Source organism: Carcharhinus amblyrhynchos, chromosome 6 (assembly GCF_965287045.1).
Source record: "Carcharhinus amblyrhynchos chromosome 6, sCarAmb.v2.hapA, whole genome shotgun sequence".
NCBI lineage: Eukaryota > Metazoa > Chordata > Chondrichthyes > Carcharhiniformes > Carcharhinidae > Carcharhinus > Carcharhinus amblyrhynchos.
The window spans coordinates 57,230,948-57,255,634 of record NC_137329.1 but is presented as its reverse complement, the minus strand read 5'-3'; the positions used below and the strand labels follow the sequence as shown (position 1 = coordinate 57,255,634).

General features: G+C 42.3%; 1 protein-coding gene across 1 annotated transcript in view; it reads right to left on the bottom strand.

Moving 5' to 3' along the window:
- Positions 1 to 24,687, bottom strand: part of prr5l (proline rich 5 like) — a 120,507-nt gene that overhangs the window by 4,855 nt on the left and 90,965 nt on the right. The window lies entirely within an intron of this gene.

Genomic DNA, 24,687 nt, shown 5'->3' with positions numbered 1-24,687 from the left:
ACACAGTAATCTTTTGAGGCGTGTATATAGTTTTTAAGTATTGAAATGTAATCATGGTAATTAGTACAAATATGTAAATATTGAGACATGGACATAGTTTTTTAAGTACTGAAATGTAGTCACTGTAGTTTGGACAGATCTGCAAAAATGTTTTGATTCCGCATTGTTTTGCTACTCGAAGCCCTGTACATTGTAATAGATTACTTGAGATTTTTATGAATAAAGTATATTTTTGAAAAAAAAAAATTGTCAACATTGTTGACACACAACAGGACTACATGATTATTTGCTTACTAACCGGAATGCTGATTGTTAAAATCAAACATTACTATTAGGAATTAACATCTAACATGTCTAGCTTGTTCAGTAAGGTGCGATCAGTTAGGGAAAGGGCACAGTTCAGAAAAGGTGGCAAGATAGTGGGGCTATGGGAAAATTAAATCAGGTTTTATAAAAGAGCTAAGTCGCAGCAAAAGTCTAGGACTGAAGCTGTCTGTGGGAATTGCCTATGCATGTGAAAATACCGGAGTGGAACCTCCCAGGCTCTCTGGAAGATAACACCTTGGGGCCTTGAGATAAACCCAACACAGCAGGAATTGAGACACAATATGGATGGAATTTTCCATTCTGGGATTAAGTCCTGTGGTGGAGGTGGGAATGAGAAGAGTTTCAGGCAGTAAGATTTGCATTATATTGTGCGATGTTGGCCGAATTAAGTTTTTAGTTGGAGTTTCCATTTGTTTTGGGTGGCAGGACAGGATAGCTTGTGACCTGCTATCATATCCAAGTGCCATATTTAAAAGGCGCCTAAACGTCAACTTTTCTATTATTCTATTATTGAACTCACTGCACCTCCTGGAAGATCCTGCAGATAGAGGATTCAATGCATCCAATGCCATGGGTAGACCCCAATGGAAGCCTTATGGGGGATGGTGAGGGATTCCTCTATATGTGGTGGTGGGTGGGAGCAGATGGGGATACGGGCGATGGCTATGTGAGTGGGGGTTTGGGAGGAATAGTGGGGGGTAACTATTGGCTCCGATGGGGGAAATAAATGCTTGCTCCCATTGGGGAGGTGGGGGGGTGCGTGGGGGAGTAAGGGAGGTGAATGCCAGCTCCAATCAGGGGGATCAGTGGCGGGGAGAAGCCCCTGAGACCCCTGTGGTGCTATGGGGGGGTGGTGGTAGTTACTTTTTGCTTTGATTGGGGTACCATGCGGCCCCGATCTTAGTGCAGCCAGACTTTGCCAGTGTATTGAGGCCCCACTCTCTTACATGATGGCGTGAAACATGCCAGGCTTTTTTTTGTGGCAGCTATGGTACTTTCTGGAGAAACATGCTATTTTTCTTCACCAGAACCAACACTCTGCCATTTTTTGGTAACTTTTCCTCCTGCACATCGCCTTCCACATCCTCAGGATATCCCAAAGCATTTCACTTAGTGAACTGTAAACTTGACAGTCAAATTGTACACAGCAGGATCCCACTAACAGCAATGAGTTAATGGATGGTTCATTTTTCTTTCGATATTGCTGACTGAAAGAAAAATATTGGCAAGGACATCAGGGAGAAATCCCCTGATTCTCTGTGAGTAGTTGCATCCTCTGGAGAAGGCAGATGTTGACCTCTGTTTAATAACTCATCTGGAAGTTGACACCTCTGACAGTGCGCACTCCCTCACTGCTGCACTGAGGCATCAGCCTGGGCTATGGGCTCAGGTCCCTGCGGTAGGACTTGAACCCACAACCTTTGGACTCGGAAGCAAGAGTGCCAGCATAGAGACAAGGCTGATGTTGCTGAGTTTAGAATGGAAACAATCATTAGGAGTTGACAAAATGGAATCTAATGACACATAAGAGGTCATAGCACAGGCTGAGGGGAAAAACAGCTGGAAGAAATGCAGATGAGGTCAGTCAAGGAAACTGATGGAGGAGAAAGAGTTTAAAGTTCTTAGTTTACTTATTAGTGTCACAAGTAGCCTTACATTAACAAGTTACTGTGAACATCCCCTAATTGTCACAATCTGGCACCTGTTCAGTACACTGAGGGAGAATTTAGTACAGCCAATGCATCTAACCAGCACATCTTTCAGATTGTGAGAGGAAACTGGAGCACCCAGAGGAAACCCACACTGAGAGCGTGCAGACCCCGCACAGTGACCCAAGCTGGGAATTTGAACCTGGCACCCAGGAGCTATGAGGCAGTGGTGCTAACCACTGTGCCACTGTGCGCCCATAGGCAGAAAACAAAGTGAAATGAATGTAGATCCTAGATGCAGCCACAAGGATGCTGCAGAAACCTTAAGAGACTTGAGTGGAGATTGATGATAGAGTTAAGTATGTTGTTATAAACAATACTTTCACAGACCTTGAAGGGGAAGGAAGGACAGGAGAGACACAAATATGGAGGGGTGGTGGGGGTTTAATTTTTACATAAGGGCATGTGGCAAAGGTTTTGAAAGGATGCAATCAAGGCCTGAGGGAAGAATCAGGGAGACAAAGTTGGTGACTAGGAGTTGAAACAATAAGCATTAATAAATGGAGTGGGAAGGAAATCAAGGGAGCAGATGTTAGACTCTACAGGAAACTGAGTCAGATGTTCACAGGGTCTATTCATGTGGAAGCAGGGAAAAGGAGAGCAGATGGGATTGAAACTGGACTAGAATGAGGATATGTGCTCTGAGTGCTTACCCAGTTAGTCACGTATCTACACCATGACGTTATGTACATGTACGGATGTCATAGATATCCTTTGCCAGAATTGTTCAAGGATAATTAGGCAGAGTTTTACTGGCATCTAAATGGCAGGAATGGTGGTGGAAGTGGCGTGGGTGGCAGGGGGTGGGTTTTGGCAATAATTTGATAGGTAGCTGTATGAGATAGCTCCCTAAGCCAGTCTTAATAGGGAAGTTTCCAAGTGGCTTATTCTGAGGCAGATCAACTACCCTCTGCAAGGAGGCAGCCAACCAATTTGCATCTTCGAGGGCTTTAGTAAGGACAATTTTATAGAGCCACCAGTATTTTGCTGATGGGACACTCCTGCCACATAGCCTCCCCCACCCCCCCCAACCCCCCAACCCCCCTCGCAGCTAGATGCAGAGGTGAGTAGCTTCATGGAGACAGCCTCTACAAACTACCAAGGATCATGAATGAAGTTGACTGATGTGCCTCAGTTGTGCCCACATCCTCTCAACCAGCCTCCCATCCACTGACTCTGTCTACACTTCCCATTGCTTTGGAAAAGCAACCAGCATAATCAAGGAGCCCACACACACCCCAGACATTCTCTCTTCCACCTTCTTCCTGTGGGAAAAAGATACAAAAGCCTGAGGACACGTACCAACCAACTCAAGAATAGCTTCTTCCCAGCTGCTGTCAGACTTTTGAGTGGACCTACCTTGCATTAGGTTGATCTTTCTCCACACCCTAGCTATGACTGTAACACTACATTCTGCACTCTCTCCTTTCCTTTTCTATGAATGGTATGCTTTGTCTGTATAGCACGCAAGAAACAATACTTTTCACTATACACTAACACATGTGATAGTAATAAATTAAATTAAATCAAATCAAAAAATCAAATCCCTACAGCAGTCTGTGGTGCCATTGGAGTCTGAGGATCCAAACCTCAAGGAGGAGACAGAGGGCAAGAAAGGTAGCCCTCCCAGCCCCAGTAAGCCCACAAGAGGCCTTTATCCTGTGACGAGTGGGGCCTTCCCACTTGGTAATTCTGAATTTTAATCTGGACTTAACCTCCAGGAAGGCGCTTCCATTTTGATATGTTCCTGAGCTCACCGATCTGACTCAGCAGTGCCCACCCCTCCCTGTGGAGCAGCTGAGGCTCTGGAGCTTCCAGGCTTCCAATTGGAACAGCAGCATTGGGCACCAGCTAGCCTGCCATCCTTAACTAGGCAGCCAATGAGGAGGCGTCCTGCTGTAAAAGTCCTGAGCCAATCCTGCTGCCGGCAAGCGCAGGTTCAGGACCTGCTTTTTGACCCAACATTGGGGTTCTGAAGCCTGAGGTAAAATTCAGCTCTTTAGTTGCTGATGACAAGGCCTATGTTATTTGTTAGGACTACGTGGCTGTGATGATATGAGTGCCAAGGCTGCTCCTGTGTTACTCCCCATGTTTTAATCTCATTTACTTCACGTCAGGATTTCCTGCAGTCATTCCTCCTCACATGGTTGGCCACCTCTTAGAATTTGGCTCCCAAAGTTTAATTGGAATAAAAATTATTAGTGATCCCTTTAGCAGCTAAGAATCCTTCATTACCTCAGGAATTTCAAGAGTAGTGAGTAGTCTGGCTGCATCAACATCCAAGTGTCTCAGTAAACGAACCTTCTGATCAGTTTGCAACTATCTTGATTTTAACAATAAATACAGTTACCAATGAGCACCAGATCAGCTGAGGGCATCTTTCTCAAGCTTTGAAAGCTGTTCTCCGCCCAATATATAATCTTCTTGTCCATGATCGTAGCCGGTGTCAAGACCATTTTAAAAAATAGATGGATATTTGGAAACATTTTTAAGTGTTTCTGACTACATTTCTTGGGAATGCAGTTTGTAATTAGAGGCCAGTTGTTAACACAGCTGGACAATGGTTAACACTAGTTATTAACTCAGTGTCAGCAATCACTCTGACCTTTTAGCAATGCACACATCTGCACACAAACATTTCAAAGAATATTTGGAAATAACATGCAGCAGGGAGCTACAGACCAACTGGTTTCAGCCAGAGATGTACAGGCAGGTATAGGATCACAAAGGGGAAGACAGTGGCACTATCACTGGACTAGTGCTCCAGAAACTCAGGTTAATGTTCTATGGGCACAGGTTCAAATTCCACCACGGCAACCAATGGAGTTTCAATTCAAATACATTGGAAATTAAAAAGCTAGTCTCAGTAATGGTGACCATGACGACTATCATCGATTGTTGTAAAAACCCACCTGGTTCACTAATGCTCTCTAGGGATAGGGGCTTTGTGTCCTCATGTATGACTCCAGACACATAACAATGCGATTAACTGTCCTCAGTTCAAGGACAATTAAGGATGAGTAACAAATGTCTGTAACACCCACATCTCAGGAAAGAATAGAAGGAAAAAAGCACAGTAAGAGGCCATTTAGCCCATTGTGCCTTTGCTGGCTCTTGGCACAGTAGTTAGCAACACTGCCTCACAGTGCCAGAGGTCCAAGTTAAATTCCAGTTTAGGGGGACTCTCAGTGTGGAGTTTGCACATTCTCCCCATGTCTGCCTGGGTTTCCTTCAGATTTCATCCTACATTCCAAAGATATGTAGGTTAGGTGGATTGGCCATTAAATTGCACCTTAGTGTCAGGGTGATAAGCAGGGTAAATGTGTGGAATAGGGCCTGGGTGGGATTGTTGTCAGTGCAGGCTCGATAGGCAGAATTGCCTCTTTCTGAATTGTAGGGATTCTATGATTCTGTAATTTGATGGTTTAATTAGTCCAAGTCCCTTGCCCTTTCTCCACAGCGCTGAAATATTTCTCCCCTTTCAAGTGTTGACCAAACTGTCTCTTGGAACTTATTGCTGAATCTGTTTGCACCATCCTTCCAGACTAAGTACACCCATAAGGAGCCAAGAGGTTTTGGCTGCTTCTGAGTGAGAGTATGCTGACTTGTGTTTGTGAGTGCGCTGATTATATTCATTTTTTGGTGGATTGAGGGTATATTAACTATGCCCAGTATTTATTTCTTGAGAGTGATGTCCTGGCTGCAAAGTACATAACATCAAATCACATAGGATCACAGCAATATGCATGACCATCGTTATAGAACAATGACTGCAATGCCGAGCTAGATTGTACACCAATCTATCATTTTGTCAGGCATTAGTCTGATACAAAGTCCAGAATTACTGCTGGTGAAAGCAGCAGAATAAATGTTTGTCTAACATTCTGCTGTCTGACATTATAAATGTTGGTGTTTAACTGTTAAAGTTAATGGTTTAACGTCTGTCTTCACACTGTGGATAGAGAAATATCACTCCTATTGTCAACAGTCATTTCTGGGCTAAGAAAGTGCGACAGTGTGCAGCAACATAATGGGCCAAAATGCAAATATATTATTTAGTTGCAGTCACATTTAGCAAGGTATATTCTCCCACATCTAGTAGTAGCCAATTCAGAAAACAGTTACACCTATATAAAAAGTCTAGATCAAAATCCTGGAAACTTTGAGTAAAATTTTAAATGTTTACATGGGTCAGCACAGTGGTACAGTGGTTAGCACTGCTGCCTCACAGTGCCAGGGATCAGGGTTTGATTCCCGGCTTGGGTCAATGTGCAGAGCTTACATATTCTCCTTGTGTTTGAGTGGGTTTCCTTCGGGTACTCTGGTTTCCTCCCACAGTCTGAAAGACGTGCTGGTTAGGTGGATTGGCCATGTTAAATTCTCCTTCAGTGTACCTGAACAGGTGCCAGAGTGTGGCGACTTGGGGATTTTCACAGTAACTTCATTGCAGTGTTAATGGAAGTCTACTTGTGACACTAATGAGTAAGTAAACTAAATTTTCTGAGGGGATGGTGGGACAAGCTAAGATGCCAGAGTTCACTTCCTACTGAGAGATAGAATCATAAACATAATGCACTGCATATTTCTTTGTGAAATCAACAGTGCACCACTGGTTACAGACAGGAGTCTAATCCAACGCTTCAGGTATTGCTAGGAGTGAGTTACGGGCTAGATCCTATTTTAGGGGGTTCAGGGTATTTTGTTACAATCTCTGAAGAGACTGTTAAAGAGAAATGCAAATTTCCAGTTAACAGCTGAAAGAATGATGCATCAAAATTTCATATTTTAAAATTTTTACTGAAACAAATGACTAAAAACACAATTGACTCTTTTCTTTTCATGGGCAACTTATCCTTTAAACTGCAGAACTGGTTCCCCATTAACTTATAGCACAACTGTAATTCTTCTAGTTATATGTTATGCTGTTCTTAACTGGGCACTTCATCCTCCAGGAACCAGTCTAAAATTATTCTCAGCTCCTGATCTTGCTTGTTGCTTACTTTTCCAGATGGGTAAAATCTAATCCAGAACTGTCTTACACTATGAAGGATATGCGATAGATCCCTGCCTCTAGTTAGGCAAATCTTCCAGCCTCCTTCAAATCCTTGCAAACTCAGTCTTCAATCTGAGCATGAACTCCCATCCATGTTTTGCATGAACAATAGAGTATACATTTTCTCTGTTTAAAGTGCAGACTTGATTGTGTCTATCTCTTGTTCTCCTTACCTCTCAGATGACTGCAGACTATATGAGGTAAAACTGTAAACCTATTGTCTGTCTGTAATATTCATGGGTTTATAGGGAAGCCTGCAACCTAGTCTCAAAAACTGGCACCTTCCACCAACTTCTCCAAGGTAACTTGAAATAAGTGCTAATTAGTTATCTTTGATCCCAACTCCCTTCACTTCAGAAATAAATGGATAGTTCGTAGCACTGCTGCCTACAAGTCAACACCTATCATGCCGTTCTGGGACTTTAGGAGATTCAAGGTCTACTTATTGTAAGTTCAGGCACTGTGGCCATTGTCACCAAGTGTAAATGCCTTGAACCTTCCTCTCAATAAAACAATCTGAATCTTCCTTTGATCTCTAACAATCAGTCACCCAGGTTTATTGTCAGGGAGACTCCAGCACAGGTTACGTGATCTGCTTTATTTTCATACTCTAAATTTAAGACCACAATCTAAAATATAATAATCTTATAAACCAAAATACAGTCCTGATCCATAATAATCTCGCAAATCTCACAACTACAGTATTATAAGTAGAACCTGGGATATCTGGGAATGAGTAACAGCCTGTAATTGAATCAAAAGGTTAAGGTGGGTTGTGTATGGAATAAATGGAATGTCAAGGAATAATTATGATAGTCATTTAATTGTGTTATTTGGAAGTTATCAAACTGATGAGAGCAAAGCTCTTGTTGTTCAGAGATCAGATCACAGCCTTCAAACCCTGTTGTGTGTTTTTATTGACATTATCTTCAGATCTCCATAGGTTACAAAAGCGACTAAAACAAAGGTTTCATTCGTGTAATTTCCTTGCTTTCCATTCATTCCACATCTCATGTCTGAGCAATGTTCTTCCTGGAAATATTCTTGTGCAAAATATTTCCATGACTTGGCTGCACACTTTAAGTAAACTGCTTCAAGACAGACAGGAGTAATATGGAACATGTGTGGGACTCTAAAAAGAGACCTCCTCTCACGGAACCTCCTGAAGCTAAGTGCACATTTCTCCAGCTCCCCTACCCTCTCTCTTTGATCTGGGTTTCTATTTTGGCTTGCAGCAGTGGGAGGTGGGGGGCTGTGTTTTATTGTCCCACCATCAACTGTCAGTACAGAACATGGTTTGAATCTTGCTCCCAGTAATTACCTCAGTCTGGTTGGGAACGTGGATATGGTAAGGAAAATCCTGGGCTTGCTGAAAATCCTGAACTTTCAGGCTGAAAGAGGCTCCTTTCTCCAGAGGATAAGGAATTTGATGGAGCCAGACAGAGAAAATAACCCCAATATTAAAGCACTAGTGAGTGAGTGTGGAGGGAACCAGGGGTTCCTGAATTCTCTGTTGCCTTGGGGTTTCTGCCAAATTTAATGGCAGGAATCTCATTATCTTTGCTTTACTCTGTTTCCTGCCTGGCGCCAGTTTGAAGTGTGTAGCCAAAGTCCCTGGGAATCAAGAAAAATTAGGGTTTGATGACAGGGAGGTGGAGCTGGTGTAATAATGTGGTAATCAGAGAAGTGTAAAAGATTGGGAAGAGGGGAGAGTAGAATTGAGGATTGATGAAGCGGGAGCGTCGGAATTGGGAACTCGGAGGAAAAGATTGGGGTTGGTAGATGGAATTGTGAGGCCAGAGATTGGGGATTGGCAAAAGGCTTCTTTTATGTGGCCACGGGATGCATTCCTACTCCTCCAGGCTCACAAGCACTTAACTTACTGTGGTCAACTGCTCCCCACTCCATTTCTCTGCTGGGAAAACCATTACATTTATATCAGGCACCCAGTTGCATTGTGGGAGTCCAATATCAGCATTATAATTGAAAGTGTCCATGTTGGGACACATGCTTGTCATACAAACCACTGCAGTAAAAGTGGTAGCCACTGTGTATGCAATGGGTTGGCACCATGTACCATGATTTTTAATTTTTCATCCCATCCCCTCCCAACTCCAAGATTGGTACGGTTAAATGTTTACATAATCTCATTTGTGAAGGAATCTAAAACTAGAGGTCATAAGTAAACGATAGTCACAAATAAATCCATTTGACAAGTGGGAAGAAACCTCTTACCCCAGGAAGCAGTATGTGGAATGTACTATCTGAAGGAGTAGTGGAAGTGATTAGCATTGATCATGTGATCAAAGGGAAGCTAAAAATGTTGATGAGGGAAGTGGAATGGAAGGATATGTTGATGGAGTTAGACAAAGAGAGTGAGAGAAGCTTCATGCAGAGCATAAACACCACATGGCCTGTTTGAATGCTGTAAATTCTATGCAATTCTGTGTAATTCAATGGGAAAAATGTGAAAAGGCAACAGAGAATTCAGGGGACTGTACTTTTTTCCACTAAAATGGTTCTGACTAGATTTGTCAGCCTGGTGGCACAGTGGTTAGCACTGCTGTCTCACAGCACCAGGGACCTGGGTTCAATTACAGCTTCGAGTGACTGTCTATATGGAGTTTGCACGTTCTCCTTGTGTCCGCATGGGTTTTCTCTGGTTGCTCCAGTTTCCTCCCACCATCCAAAGATGTGCAAGTTATGTGGATTGGGCATGCTAAATTGTCCCTTATGTAGATCAGAGGGATTAGCAGGGTAAACATCTAGGGCTGTGAGAATAGGGTGGAGGGCGGTCCTGGATAAGATGCTCTGTCGGAGTGTCAGTGCAGAGTTGATGGGTTAAATGTAGGGATTCTATGATTCCATGAATACAACAATCTTGGGGTTTGGCTACAACCAATTTTCCCTCTACATAAGATCATGAAAAATAGAAGCAGGAGTAGTTCCCTCCTCCATTCAATACTACCTTGGCTAATCTTTTGCCTCAGCTTCACTTTTCTGTCAGTTTCCCTTATCTTTTGATTCCTCACGAAACTGAAAATCTATCTCATTGATCATCTATTATCTCTGGGTTTGAGATTTCCAAAGATTCATAACCTTTTGAGTGAAGCGGTTTCTCCTCATCTCAGTCTTAAATGATCGGCTTCTTCGACTCGGGGGCAGGATTTTCCACTCTCCTGCTGCATATTTCATATTGGTGGAGGCAGCCTGCCAATGGTTGGTGGTGGGATCTTCTGCTCAACAAGATTTCCCATTGTATGGATCTTGTATGGGCCAGCAAATTTCAGCTGGAGCCTTTGCCCGTGTTCTAGGTTTCCCAGGCACAGCAGAGGATAGGCTCGATGGGCTGACTGGTCTCATCCTATGCATTAATTTCATACATTCCTCAAATGATTTTGCCTTATTTCGTTGATAGGTTTCACAGGGAATTGTTGGCAAATTCCTGTCATAATTGACTTTCGATTTGGGGGAGGAAGTGTCAAAATTAACCCCAGGTTGTCACTTTCTTCAGATATCTTTTCCTAAACTGCCTTGCTTGAAACCATTCATTGTTCCTCCTCTCATAGAGATCACAAGAAATAAGGTATTTATTTTATGTATTTCAGTGCTAGTGCAATGCCAGCTATGTAAATTGTACATCCCAGTGCCTTGCGGATCATAACAAACCGCAATAGGCAGAGTACCGACTGTACTCAGCCAGCCTGTGCTTGCAGTACTGTGAACATGTTGTCTAACGTTTGAGGTAATTCTGTGATTGGACAACACTTGATGAACAATCCCAAGTGTGCTGAGAATTACACTAACAACCAATTTAAGATTATCAAACAAGTTTACAATGTACTTCATTCATACTTGCTAGCTTTATCCATATGCAGGGACCTGTCCCCTGCAGGCAAAAAGAATATATCCAGGCATTGCGCTGCATGAAGCAAAGGTGCAGGAACAATAGTTGCCTAGTGCATTCCCAATGACAACACCATGACCAATCAGAACTGACTTGCTAACCAATCAGTACCCTACCGGACCTGCTGAGTTCTTCCAGCATTTTCTGCTCTTATTTCGGATTTCTAGCATCTGCAATATTTTGCTTTTATCCTACAATACACAGTACTAACAGCCAGTGGACAGGTGCAAAAAGTAACCACAAAGATTGATGGAATGTTGGCCTTTTATCCTTCTAAACAACAAAGCCTCGGTTAGACTGTGTTCAGTTCTGGACACCAGTTCAGGAAGAACATGGTGGATGTGGATGGGATTTTCCATAGTGGGACCTGCCGTGGGAAATTCTGTGGCCTGAAATCCACTGGCTCTCGGCAGGACCGGACAAGCGCTTGTGGCAGGTGGGGATGGCAAATTCTACCTTAGATTCCCTTGGCTTCCATTCCCTTGAGTCTGGAAGATTGAGGGAAGATGGACAGGGTTTAAAATTCAACAGGGTTTGGTAGGCTAGACACAGAGAAACTATTTCTTCTGGTGGGAGAATTAAGAACAAGGGTCATAATGTTAAAATAAGAGGCATGCCATTTAAGAAGGCAATCAAAAAACCCTTTTGCACATAAAGATTTGAAGTATGGAATTCTCTCCCCAAAAGGTGTTGAATGATGTGACAACTGGGGCTTTTAAGGCCAAGATAGATATTTGATGGGTAAAGAGAGCAATTGATACTTTTGGAAACAATGGATGAGGTACAGAGCAAATGAATGAAGGGGCAGGTTCATGGAGCAGAATGGCCTACTCCCACTGCTAAAGCAAGGTTAACACAGTGGACAAAGGCTGCAATATAATACTTCATTGCTTACCAATATTTCTAAAACCACTTCCTGATACCGAAACAAGAGTCACTGGGTGTGTCTTCTAGGAGAATACAAACTCATATCTCACTTTGACGATAAACTGAACTAAAGAACCAGCGAAAGTTTGACATCATTATTCTCTGTTTCAGACAACTCTCAGTACAATACTCAATCACACCACATTTCAGAGATAGAGAGGCAACCTTGTAGCTGGCTGGTCACAAATAATTCACACACTTTCCGAACAATGTAAAACTGTGAGAATTTTATTTTTTTGTATTTGAATATTCCATTTATTATACAGAAATGGTTTATTAGCTGGCTGCCTGGGTTGGGAGAGTTAGTAGAGATAACAGCTTGGTCATTGACTCAATTGGTCACACCGTTGCCTTTCTTTCACAAGATCACAGCTTCAAGCTCAATTTCAGCACTTGAGCTGAAAGATTCAGGCAGAAACTTCAGTGAATTACTGAGGCAGTGCGGCACTCGCAGGGAGGTGCTGGCCGGGGTTCTTGGGACATTTCCCCTTTCGCCTCTGACATCTTGGCAAGCTTCAATGGCCTCTCTTCACTCCAGTGGGGTCCAGTGGCCTCCTGTTCCCCATTACTGCCAACCCCGCTGGAGTGAGCCACTCCCAGTTGGGGGATAGGAGGGGCACGCATGCTAGTGGGCTTGGAGACTTCAGTCCCAGGTGTAAGGAATGGGTTAACAGATCTTCCAATTAAATCCTAATTTGATGTCAATTATTGAATAGAAGTCACTGATATATAAAGGGGCTACAGGCGGCACTGGGTATTGATGGAGAACTGTACGTGGAGTTGGATCAAAGAAACATTGGTAGCTTATGAAGAAGTAGAACTTGTGTCTCTTTTACTGAACTGCAATCTAGAGGCTTAAACACCAGGTCTGCTAATGAATTGGAAATAGTGATTTCCATATGGTAATCAGCTCTGCACCAATTTCTGGCATTGTTTCATAGAACAGTACAGCACAGTACAGGCCCTTCGGCCCTCGATGTTGTGCCGAGCTACGCCTGAACCCAAGATCAAGCTATCCCACTCCCTACCATTCTGGTGTTTTCCAATTGCCTATTCAATAATCACTTGAAAGTTCCTAAAGTGTCCGACTCCATCTTCGGCTAGGAGACATTTGGAAGCTCGCTGTGCTGGGCTGGGAGAATCGCTCCAGCTATCTTTCAGAGGCCCCACATAAAAGATCCCATGGCACTATTCCACAGAAGAGCAGGGGCATTATCCCTTATATCCTTCTAAATATTTATCTCTCAATCATCTTCACAAACAGGCAACACCTTCTCCACGATCACCCTCAACACCGGTGCCCCACAAGGCTGTGTTCTCAGCCCCCTACTATACTCCTTACACACCTATGACTGTGTGGCCAAATTCCCCTCCAATTCAATTTTCAAGTTTGCTGATGACACCGCTGTAGTGGGTCAGATCTCAAACAATGACAAGACAGTGGACAGGAATGAGATAGAGAATCTGGTGAACTGGTGCGGCAACAATAATCTCTCCCTCAATGTCAACAAAACAAAGGATATTGTCATTGACTTTAGGAAATGTAAAGGAGAACATGCCCCTGACTACATCAAGGGGGATGAAGTAGAACGGGTCGAGAGCTTCAAGTTTTTAGGTGTCCAGATCACTAACAACGTGTCCTGGTCCCCCCATGCTGACACTGTAGTTAGAAAGCCCACCAACGCCTCTACTTTCTCAGAAGACTAAGGAAATTTGGCATGCCAGATATGACTTTCACCAACTTTTACAGATGCACCATAGAAAGCATACTTTCTGGTTGTATCGCAGCTTGATATGGCTCTTACTCTACCCAAGACCGCAAGGAACAACAAAAAGTGCTGAATGTAACCCAATCCATCACACAAACCAGCCTCCCATTCATTGACTCTGTCTACACTTCCTGCTGCTTCAGCAAAGCAGCCAGCATAATTAAGAACTCCATGCACCCTGGACATTCTTCCATCTTTTTCCTTTGGGAAAAAGATACAAAAGTCTGATATCATGTACCAAATGACTCAAGAACAGCTTCTTCCTTGCTGTGGTCAGATTTTTGAAAGGACTTGCCTCGCATTAAGTTTATCTTTCTCTACACCCTACATCTGTAACATTACATTCTGCACTCTCTCATTTCCTTCTCTATGAATGATACGTTTTGGGTGTATAGCACACAAGAAACAATACTTTTCATTGTATGTTAATACATGTGACAATAATAAATCAAAACAAAATCAGAAAACAGTTTATCTGGTCATTAGCAGGTTGTGGGAGTTTGCTGGATATATAATAGCTGCCAGTTTCTCTACATTACAACAGGAACTACACTTCAAAAATTGGTGAGTAACTTCATTGACTGTGAATCACTGAGACTTTCAGTGGTCATGGAAAGCACTCTATAAATGTGAGCCTTTTTCCCTTTACGAAATTGACTACAGATTATTGATGAGTGACTGCAAGAGTCCCTTTATCTGACCTTCCTGTAAGGCAACAGAGCTGTAAGAATCAGTAAACCGACATTCAATATGTTTTGTTTCTGTAACTTGAGCAGTGTTGCACCTTCTCAAACTTCTAATGCATTACAAAGGGCTGAATATATTGATATTCCAAGTGCAGGACAGGAGATTGTGCAATTTGCCCACCAACTAGGCCTGAGACTGCATTGCTCCAAAACACGGATGACTGATTTTAATCATGTAAGTTTTATTATATAATTGTCTTCCACTCTGCTTTTTGCAGGAGACCCTGTTTGCTGTAGTTTCAGTTTCGAGCAACTTAAAACCACAAACCTTACCTTGCCTCTAATTCACTGACTGTCACATTTGGACTCAACATTGAATTTAACAATTTTCAATTATAACTTCTGTTGCCATTTTGTTTGTGTTTATTATGCTGGCTTGTTTATGTCCTTTTGTTTCTGAATTTCTTTGTACTTAGATTATGGCTTTGGGGATATGAGTTCAAATCCCACCACTGCAGCTAGAGGAATTTACATTTTATTAATAAAGTTTGGAATTAAAAAGCTTGTCTTGGTAAAGGCGATCATAAAATTACTATTGATTGTTGTAAAAACCCATATGGTTCACTAATGCCATTGAGGGAAGGAAATCTGCCACCTTTACGTACACATGACTCCAGACCCACGGAGATGGTGGGATGGGAAACTCTGTCATCTGAAAAGGACTGGCTTTCATGCTAGGATTGTTGATCCATAAAGTAACTAATATCCTGATTATTACAATCCAGCAATTGCTGGGGATATTAAAGGCTTCTGGGAGTAAGTACAACTTGACACTGCAAACAGTGATGTGCATTTATCACTATGGAAGAAGGGAACAGAAAGTCCTATCAGCTCACAGTTTACTGAAAAACATTTAAATTTGATTGAGTTATAATTTTATTTAATTATAATTATGAAATTGGAAGGGCAGCGATATCAGAAAGTTACTGTATTAATGCACTGGCACAAGATGATGCTGGCACTGAGAGTCCACTGCTACTGTATAAATACCCTCTCTCACACCTCTGCTGCCTTATGCAAGGCAAATGACAATACGGGGGAGGGCACAGGGGTGAAGAAGTGATTAAAGACTCCCAGTGCAGTTTAAAGCAAATGCAGCTAGTTAAGGAGAAGTCTGGAGGGCAAAGCTGTGTAAGGGAAGAATCAAAAGTCTGCTCTGAATAAAGGAGTGGTTGACAATGAATGCTGAATTGGGCAATAAAACATTGGGAGGCATGAAAGAAGAGAAACAATTTTGCTGTCTTCCCATATTCCTGGGGCAGGGGCAGTGGCTGTGGGCGAGAGAATCAAGGCCACCACTGATATGTGTTCTCTGTGAATTCAGTGCTGCAGGATTGACTGAACGTCACTACTAAACCAATGGTAGAAAAATGCTGACCTTCTATCTGAAATAATACAAAACTTCCGTTTCCTGCAGCCCTGCTTATAGGCACATGGGCGCTTTGTCACTGTTCCAGCCACAATGTGAAAGAGACTGGCTTACTAAGCATGCTTTTGTCAATCTCTTGTTACACTGTCTGGCTTTAATCTTTATGGAATGGTTCCCAGAGATTATAGCTGGAAATATAAGTTTGTAATTCTAACATAAAATATAACACAAGTCAATTTAGCCATGCCAAGGCCATGAAGATTAAAACGATCTTGCTGATTGGGAACTGTCACAATGTAATGAGGGGTTGGCACAAGGTACATCTTCCTATCAGTGGTTTAAAGATTCTACGAGCTGTTACAGGAAAATGACACTGTTTCTACAAGGGGGAGAGTGGTTAAGAAAGTATGCCAAGAAACAAACTGTTAGCACTGGAGATGGATTTAAAGGCTGAATGGCAGTTGGTTTAAGTATTTGGTATTGGTAACCGACCAATGTGGGTAGTGATTGGGTTGCAAAAGCCTGAAGACCATGGGTGGGGGGTGGGGTGGAGTTGGGTGGGGTGATTGAGGAACAGTAAAGATTGTCAATAACTGTGTACTGTTCTGATTACCGTATTACAGGAAGGACATCATTGCTTTGGAGAGAGTGCAGAGGAAGTTTACAAGAAAGTTGCCAGGGCTTGAAAATTGCAGCCGTGAGGAGAGATTGGACAGGCTGGGGTGTTTTCCTTAGGGCAGAGGAGACTAAGAGTGTATTGAGGTGACAGCGTCCGGGATTCACTAATTACATTTAAATTAAGTTATATCATCATAGAATCCCTACAGTATTGAAGGAGGCCATTCAACCCATTCTGCAGCAACAACAATCCCACCCTATCCCTGTAACCCCACATATTTCCCTTGGTAATCCCCCCAAAACTAGGGTCAATTTACAATGGTCAATCAAACTGAACAGCACATCTTTGGACTATTGGAGGAAACCACGCAGACATGGGAGTGTGCAAACTTCACACAGACAGTGACCCAAGCAGGGAATCGAACCCAGATCCATGGCGCTGTGATGCAGCAGTGCTTACCACTCTGCCATTCACAGGTCATGACTATTAAAGGGAACAAAGCCGATTTTGCTGTCAAAACAGGGCCAGTAACAAGAGTATTGCAAGAGGCTGAAATCAGGCATAAACGTGATTTTTTGCCTCTCGCCCGATCTTACTGGCTCACCTCGCCGATCGACTGGCAGGCCAAGACGGCAAGATCCCCCCCCATTCCCCCTCAGTGTCTTTGAGGAAACAAGCATTTCAACACGATCATAACTCATTCACTCAGCCATTGAGCAGTGAGGTAACTCTAGGAAGCTAAAGGCACTTGATGCTGATTTAGTTTAACACAATGATCAACAGTACAGAAGGACAGATTTGGATGATGCATGGAGAGTGTCTCTGATTATGAAAATGATGGCCGTCAAAATGGAGTCAAAGTGTAAACTGTGAAAGACCGGGAAATGACTATGTTGGTAACAGATTGAAAAGTGGGATTGATTCAAAGGTGCTTATTCCTTGGAACAAGGAGATCACACTGCTTAGTAGTTTCAGCGGAGAGAAGGAGCATGTACTTGGAAATAGCAAGATGGTCCATCCCATATATGAAATAAAATTCATTTTCAGGATGTGGGCGTCTTTGGCTGAACAGCATGCATAGCCCATTCCTAACTGCCATCAATTTCAGAGGGCATTTGAGAATTAACCACATTGCTATTGGTCTGGAGTCACATGTAGACCAGACCAGATAAGGATGGAAGATTTTCTTCCCTAAAGGATATTAATGAACCAGATGGGTTTTTACAACAAATGACAATGGCTTCATTATCATGCTTAGACTTCTAATTCCAGATTTTTTATTGAATTCAAATTTCACTATTATGGTGGGATTTAAACTCGGGTCCCCGGATCTTGCCCTGGATCTTTGCATTACTAGTCTCGTGACAACACTAACTTCCTGAGAAGCACATGAACAGTTAAAAACTGTTGTTTCCTTTCTCACGAAGTTTGAATATAATTTATGTGAATACTCACAGAGATAAGATCATTATATGACAAAATGCATCGGCAGTTATTTAGCAGATAACAACATATCTCTTTAAAATACTTGATAAATCACTAAACTTAACGATTCAAATCTCCACCCCTCTCTTTAAATTTATGGGAGCTGGTTTCCTTTGGGAATACACATTTACTTGGTATCAAGTTCAGGAAAGTGAGACAAAGATATGTTTTACTGGGTGTTTGCTTCCTTGGTGTTGGCAAAGGTTACTAGAGTTTTCTTGGTGGATGAGGCAGGGAGGAAGTGATGGGGAGGCAAACTAAATGAATGAGACAAAAACAGGTCTCCAAGCAGACTTCCCCTTTTCTTGGCCTACACCCATGTGGCAGCAACTGATGATGCCTGAGAGCAGGTTCCTTTAATATAATGTATCAGCCTCTCACCTTCCCAGGTTTAAAGTTAGGGCCATGAGACCTATTTTATCAGAAATTCATCTGAACATTCTCCTTCTAGATCTGGAACAGCAAGTATCACTGCTCCTGGTCAGATCAGAAGCAGCACATTTCAGAGACATTTCATAAGAGGAGGTGATGGCCAAGTGATATTATCATTAGACTATTAATTTAGAAACTCAGCTAATGTTCTGGAGACCCAAGTTTGAATTCTGCCACAGCAGATGGTAGAATTTGGATAAAAAATCCAATATTGCATGGTGGCACAGTGGTTAGCACTGCTGCCTCACAGCGCCAGGGACCTGCATTGAATCCCGGCTTGGGTCACTATCTGTGTGGAGTTTACACATTCTCCCTGTGTCTGCATGGGTTCTCTCCAGGTGCTCTGGTTTCCTCCCAGAGATGTGCTGGTTAGATGCACTGGCCATGCTAAATTCTCCCTGGTGTACTCGAACGGGCACCAGAGTGTGGCGACTCAGGGATTTTCACAGTAACTTCATTGCAGTGTTAACTTAAGCTTACTTGTGACACTAATTAATAAACTTAAGCACTTGAAAAGAATCTACTGATGACCTGAAACCATTGTCGATTGTCAGAAAAACCCATCTGGTTCACTAATGTCCTTTAGGGAAGGAAATCTGCTATATTTACCTGGTCTGATCTACATGTGACTCCGGAGTCACAGCAATGTGGGTGACTCTCAACTGCCCTTGGGCAACTAGGGATGGGCAATAAATGCTGATGTGGGTATGCCGGCGTTGGACTGGCATAAACACAGTAAAAAGTCTGACAACACCAAAAATATCTCTGTAAAAACTTGATGTCTGTGTCGATATGCGCAATCTTTTTACAATAAATGCTGGCCAGCTAGTGAACGACTATGTCCCATGAACAAAGAAGAAAAAAGTACTTCCCTGTTTGATCATTTTCTGGGAATGCTGCTTACCGTTGGAGTCAGGGGCTGATCACACTGAACACACCGCAAAATGGCTCCTCAATAAAGCCCACATCTGCTTGAATTGCACCAGTAAATAAACGGTGAGTGGTTCAAATTGAATGCGGACAGAGAGGGCACCCTTTAATCTAAACTTTAAACCCCTTACCTCCCTTAAAAACCTTCCCTTTAGGGGTGCAAGGGTTTAAAATTGGGGCTGAAGAGGGAGGCTGAGCCACAGATCTGAGAATAAAATTGGAAGAAGCTGCAGAGGGCAGGTGAAGTTTGATAAAGAAGGAGGAGAGATTATGAACACCGTGGCCTATCTCTTGTCTCCTTACTGAGCCTGACTGAAGTGTTGTGGACTTCCATCTTTCCACTGCTGCTGACCCTCTCGCCTGGCTTTGGGCTGACTGCTTCCACTCTGAACTGTTCATCCCTCTGACAACTGCTGCATGGTGAATCAATAATTAGAACATAAGAACATAAGAAATAGGAGCAGGAGTAGGCCATCTAGCCCTTCGAGCCTGCCCCGCCATTCAACAAGATCATGGCTGCTCTGTCGCTGCTCAGTTCCACTTTCCCGCTTTCTCCCCATAACCCTTAATCCCCTCTCTTATCAAAAACCTATCTAACCGCATCTTACATATATTTAGCGAGGTAGCCTCAACCACTTCAACGGGCAGAGAATTCCAGAGATTCACCACCCTTTGAGTGAAGAAGTCCCTCCTCAACTCCGTTCTAAACTGCACCCCCCACTTATCTTGAGGCTGTGCCCTCTAGTCCTACTGTCCTTTCTGAGCAGGAATCACCAGTACTGATGGATTCGAGATAATCAGTGTTTACTGTTGAGAAAAGCATGGATGTTAGGGAACTTGGGGAAATAAATAGTGATGTCTTGAGGAGTGTACATATTACAGAGGAGGTGGTGCTGGAAGCCTTAAAGTGCGTCAAGGTAGATAAATCCCTGGGACCTGATGAAGTGTATCCCAGGAAGTTGTGGGAGGCTAGGGAGGAAATTGCGGGTCACCTAGCGGAGATATTTAAATCATCGATAGTCACGGGTGAGGTGCCTGAAGATTGGAGAGTGGCAAATGTTGTGCCTTTGTTTAAAAAGGGCTGCAGGGAAAAGCCTGGGAACTACAGGCCAGTGAGCCTCACATTTGTGGTGTGTAAATTGTTGCAAGGTATTTTGAGAGACAGGGATCTACAGGCATTTAGACACGCAAGGATTGATTAGGGACAGTCAGCATGGCTTTGTGAGTGGAAAATCATGTCTCAGAAATTTAATTGAGGTTTTTGAAGGGGTAACCAAGAACGTAGATGAGGGCAGTGCAGTTGATGTTGTCTATATGGACTTTAGCAAGGCCTTTGACAAGGTACCGCATGGTAAATTGTTGCATAAAATTAAATTTCATGGGATCCAGGGTGAGGTATCTAAATGGATACAAGATTGGCTTCTTGACAGAAGCCAGAGGGTGGTTTTCAAACTGGAGGGCTGTGACCAGCGGTGTGCCTCAGGATCAGTGCTGGATCCACTGTTATTTGTCATTTATATTAATGATTTGGATGAGAATATAGGGGACAGGGTTAATAAGTTTGCAGATGACACCAACATTGGTAGCATAGTGGACAGTGAAGAAAGTTATCTCCAATTGTAATAGGATCTTGATCAATTGGGCAGTGGGTTGACAAATGGCAGATAGAATTCAATTTAGACAAATGCAAGGTGATGCATTTTGGTAGATTGAACCAGGGCGGGACTTACTCAGTTCATGGTAGGGCACTGGGGAGAGTTACAGAACAAAGAGATCTAGGAGTACATGTTCATTGCTCCTTGAAAGTGGAGTCACAGGTGGACAGAGTGGTGAAGAAGGCATTTAGCATGCTTGGTTTTATCGGTCAGAACATTGAATACAGGAGTTGGGATGTCTTGTTGAAGTTACACAAGATATTGGTAAGACCACACTTGGAATACTGTGTGCAATTCTGGTCACTCTACTATAGTATGGATATTATTAAACTAGAAAGAGTGCAGAAAAGTTTTACTAGGGTGCTACTGGGACTTGATGGATTGAATTATAAGGAGAGGCTGCATAGACTACAGCTTTTTTGGCTAGCATGTAGGAGTCTGAGGGGTGACCTTATAGAGGTCTATAACATAATGAGGGTCATAGACAAGGTAGATAGTCAATGTCTTTTTCCAAAGGTAGGGGAATCTAAAACTAGAGGGCAGAGATACAAAAGTATTCAGAGGGACAATTTTTTCACACAGAGGGTGGTGAGTGTCTGGAACAAGCTGCCAGAGGTAGCAGTAGTGCCAGGTACAATTTTATCTTTTAAAAAGCATTTAGATAGTTACTATGGTTACACAGAGGGATATGGGCCAAATGCGGGCAATTGGGATCAGCTTAGGAGTTTTTAAAAAAAAGGCGGCATGAACAAGTTGGGCCGAAGGGCCTGTTTCCATGCTGTAAACCTCTGTGACTCCACTGACTGAAACTTCATCTCGAAGGCCTTCTGTGGGATGATTTTATTGGATGTGGAGCTTGAGCTTATTGATTGAAGAACTTCCAAGGCAGTCCCCGGAACATAAAGAGGTGGCATTCCCAAGGTCTTTAAATATTAAAGGGCAGTCTGCAATATTCTAGTTAAAATAGAAATCATACTCTGCAAATAGCATGAATTCTGCATACAGTATGCAACATTTCCAAGGAGCCTGCATTTGCTGTGTAAGAATTTTGTAGCTGTTTGTCTCACTTAGGGAACCGTGTGATTAAAATCCTGGAGTGCTGGCAATAAATCACAATTCCGTCATCAATGGGTCCCAATTCTGGAATTCCCAATCTAATGGCACTTTTGGAGCAACAAACTGCAGCAATTCAGAAAAAAATCCAGCATCACCTTCTCGAAGGCAACTAGGGAATACTAATAAATACCAACCTTGCCAACAACACCCGCATTTCAATAATGAATATTTAAATAAGTAGAACTTGGCAGCAGCAAAATATCTAAATTGTCAGACATTGAACCAGCTTGGTTCATCTCCCAGTGATGACCAAGGAGAGGATGAAATGCGAGGTGTGTAGGGCTGCATTTTAAAATTTCCCCTTCGATTCTCACTAACCCCTACCTCCATCAGTCCAGCACCACTTAAAGTGATGCTTGGTTTTCTATTTGGGGAAGACTGCTGTAGAGTCAGGAACCTTTTAATACATATGTTTAAAAGCTCTTGCCAATTTCAACTGTCATAAGGAATTGGTGTTTGATGATTTAAACATGTTTTCAATCCAATGGTTTGACTTAATGTCTATACATCTGCTGAACCACTAAGGCATCCTTTCAGCATACACTGGGTGCAGAACCAATGAACTGCAAAATGACACTGCTAAGTATGTGAAACATTAATGAATTAAAAAAAATCATATATACAACATTCCTTTTGAAGAAACCATTAATGCTGTCCAAATAAACACAAAGGCATTCAAAAATTGAAATTTGTGTTGATTTTGCAGATTTTTCCACTGGCAAACACTTGCTTATTGTCACTGATGACCAGAGCAGATTTCCCAGTTATGGAAATGGTTATATAAACTTCAAAAAAAGCAGTATTCTTAAAGTGTTACCAGATTTCTGCTTTGTTTGGATTCCCTCAAATGCGAGAAGTGAGAATAGGCTTTCAACAGCAATACGTTCAGTAAATTTACAAACTAATGAGGTTTCACACATTGAAAGATCATAGCCCACTGGCCAAGGGCTAATGGAGAAGTCAGGAGATTTATGTGCACCTTGAAAAAGTTACAGGTACAGCTATGCCTGAGAGTGAATCAGGAAGCAAGTGATATGCAGACCAACTCCTCATTTGACTACAGGAAAGCCTCTACTTTACTCATTTTTACACATCTTATGTGAACATGTCTTCCTGAGCTGCTCCATGGAGCTAATGATCAACATATCCGCAAATATGGCTGAGAATAGATGGATCAAATGAAAGTAAATGCAGAGCGAAACATGAAATTTAGAGTCAAACTGTGAAAGCTGGAAGATAAAATGTTATTGAAATGTGATTGTCGTGTTAGAAAGCAAACAACCCCTTATGAATCCCTGCCATTTGCTGTGACCAACTGCTAAGTGTATCACAATCTTCAAAGCACTGAAAACACTACCCATAAGTATTGGATCTAATTCTGACGTTGAGATTTTAGATGAAGAACATGAGCTAAATGAAATAACGTTAGATGTTTGATGATATCCAATTTGTGAGAGAAAATATCCAACTTACATAAGTGACTATATTCCAAAACTAACTATTTTCAGTTGGTCAACACATCTTTCATCTCATTGCATATGACTGAGTGCATTAAGTTAACTGTTAGAACATATAATAAACTAAACACTCAAATTTTGCTTAAGTTTATTGTTTATACTTCTGGAAGCAAAGAACTGAAACAGGTTGGGTGGGATTTTCCATCGGCCTGTGGCAGTGAAGATGGCCCATCATTGGCTGCTTAAGAGATCTTCCAGTCCCTTCTCTGTTTTCATCCTCTGTCGCTGGGGAACCCAAGGTGGAGGTCACCACCTGCAGGACTAGAACATGCTGCTGGCGGGAACAGCCAGAGTATCCTACCCACCATGTCTCTTATCTACTAAAATGGGGAAGGATGTGCATTGTCTATTTTGTCAACTTGAGGCTACGATACACACTGTTCAAGGAGAGGGAGTCTTCTAGGAAAGATCCACGTCTTACAGTTGTTGCAGTTTTAATTTTAAGTTTATCTGACTGAATGAATAAATGTTTCTGTCTCAATTACTTCACAGATGATTAATTGTAGAGAGATGACTCAGAAACTGAAAGACCACATCTGATCCAGAGTGGAATCCTCCTGATGATGCCATAGCCAGAGTGACTCAGAATGAATATAATTAACTCTTTGAATTTGATGAGTTTCAAAACACTTGCATTGTGATTAAAGGTATCTTGATACAATTTATTCAATAAACCCTGCCATATTCATTTATTATCAATTACTGGTGCTTCATTTACTCACATTTCAAAATGCGATCAGACATGCCCACAGTTCACATTTTATACTTGTTGTTTAAGACGACCCCCATTTTTGGAATGATTTTTGGACGTCTCATAGGTTAACATGCTACAACAATGGAGGTCATTTGGATTTTGTGCTCTGGTACAAGATGGGTGACAGTGAGTTGACAGCCCATTTTATCACTCTCTCCCAGGCAAATTCAGATGTGCAACAGGCTGTCAGGTCACTATCCCAGTTTTGCACAGAGTTACTATCACCAACAATCAACATGCGCAATAAATGTTACATAGGGCAACAGATCAGCTTGATGTACATGCTGCACTTGAAAAATGTCTTCCTCAAGACTCTCCACCCACATTTTTATAAGAAATCCCTTCAAAACTATAATGCATTTGAAGGAACTG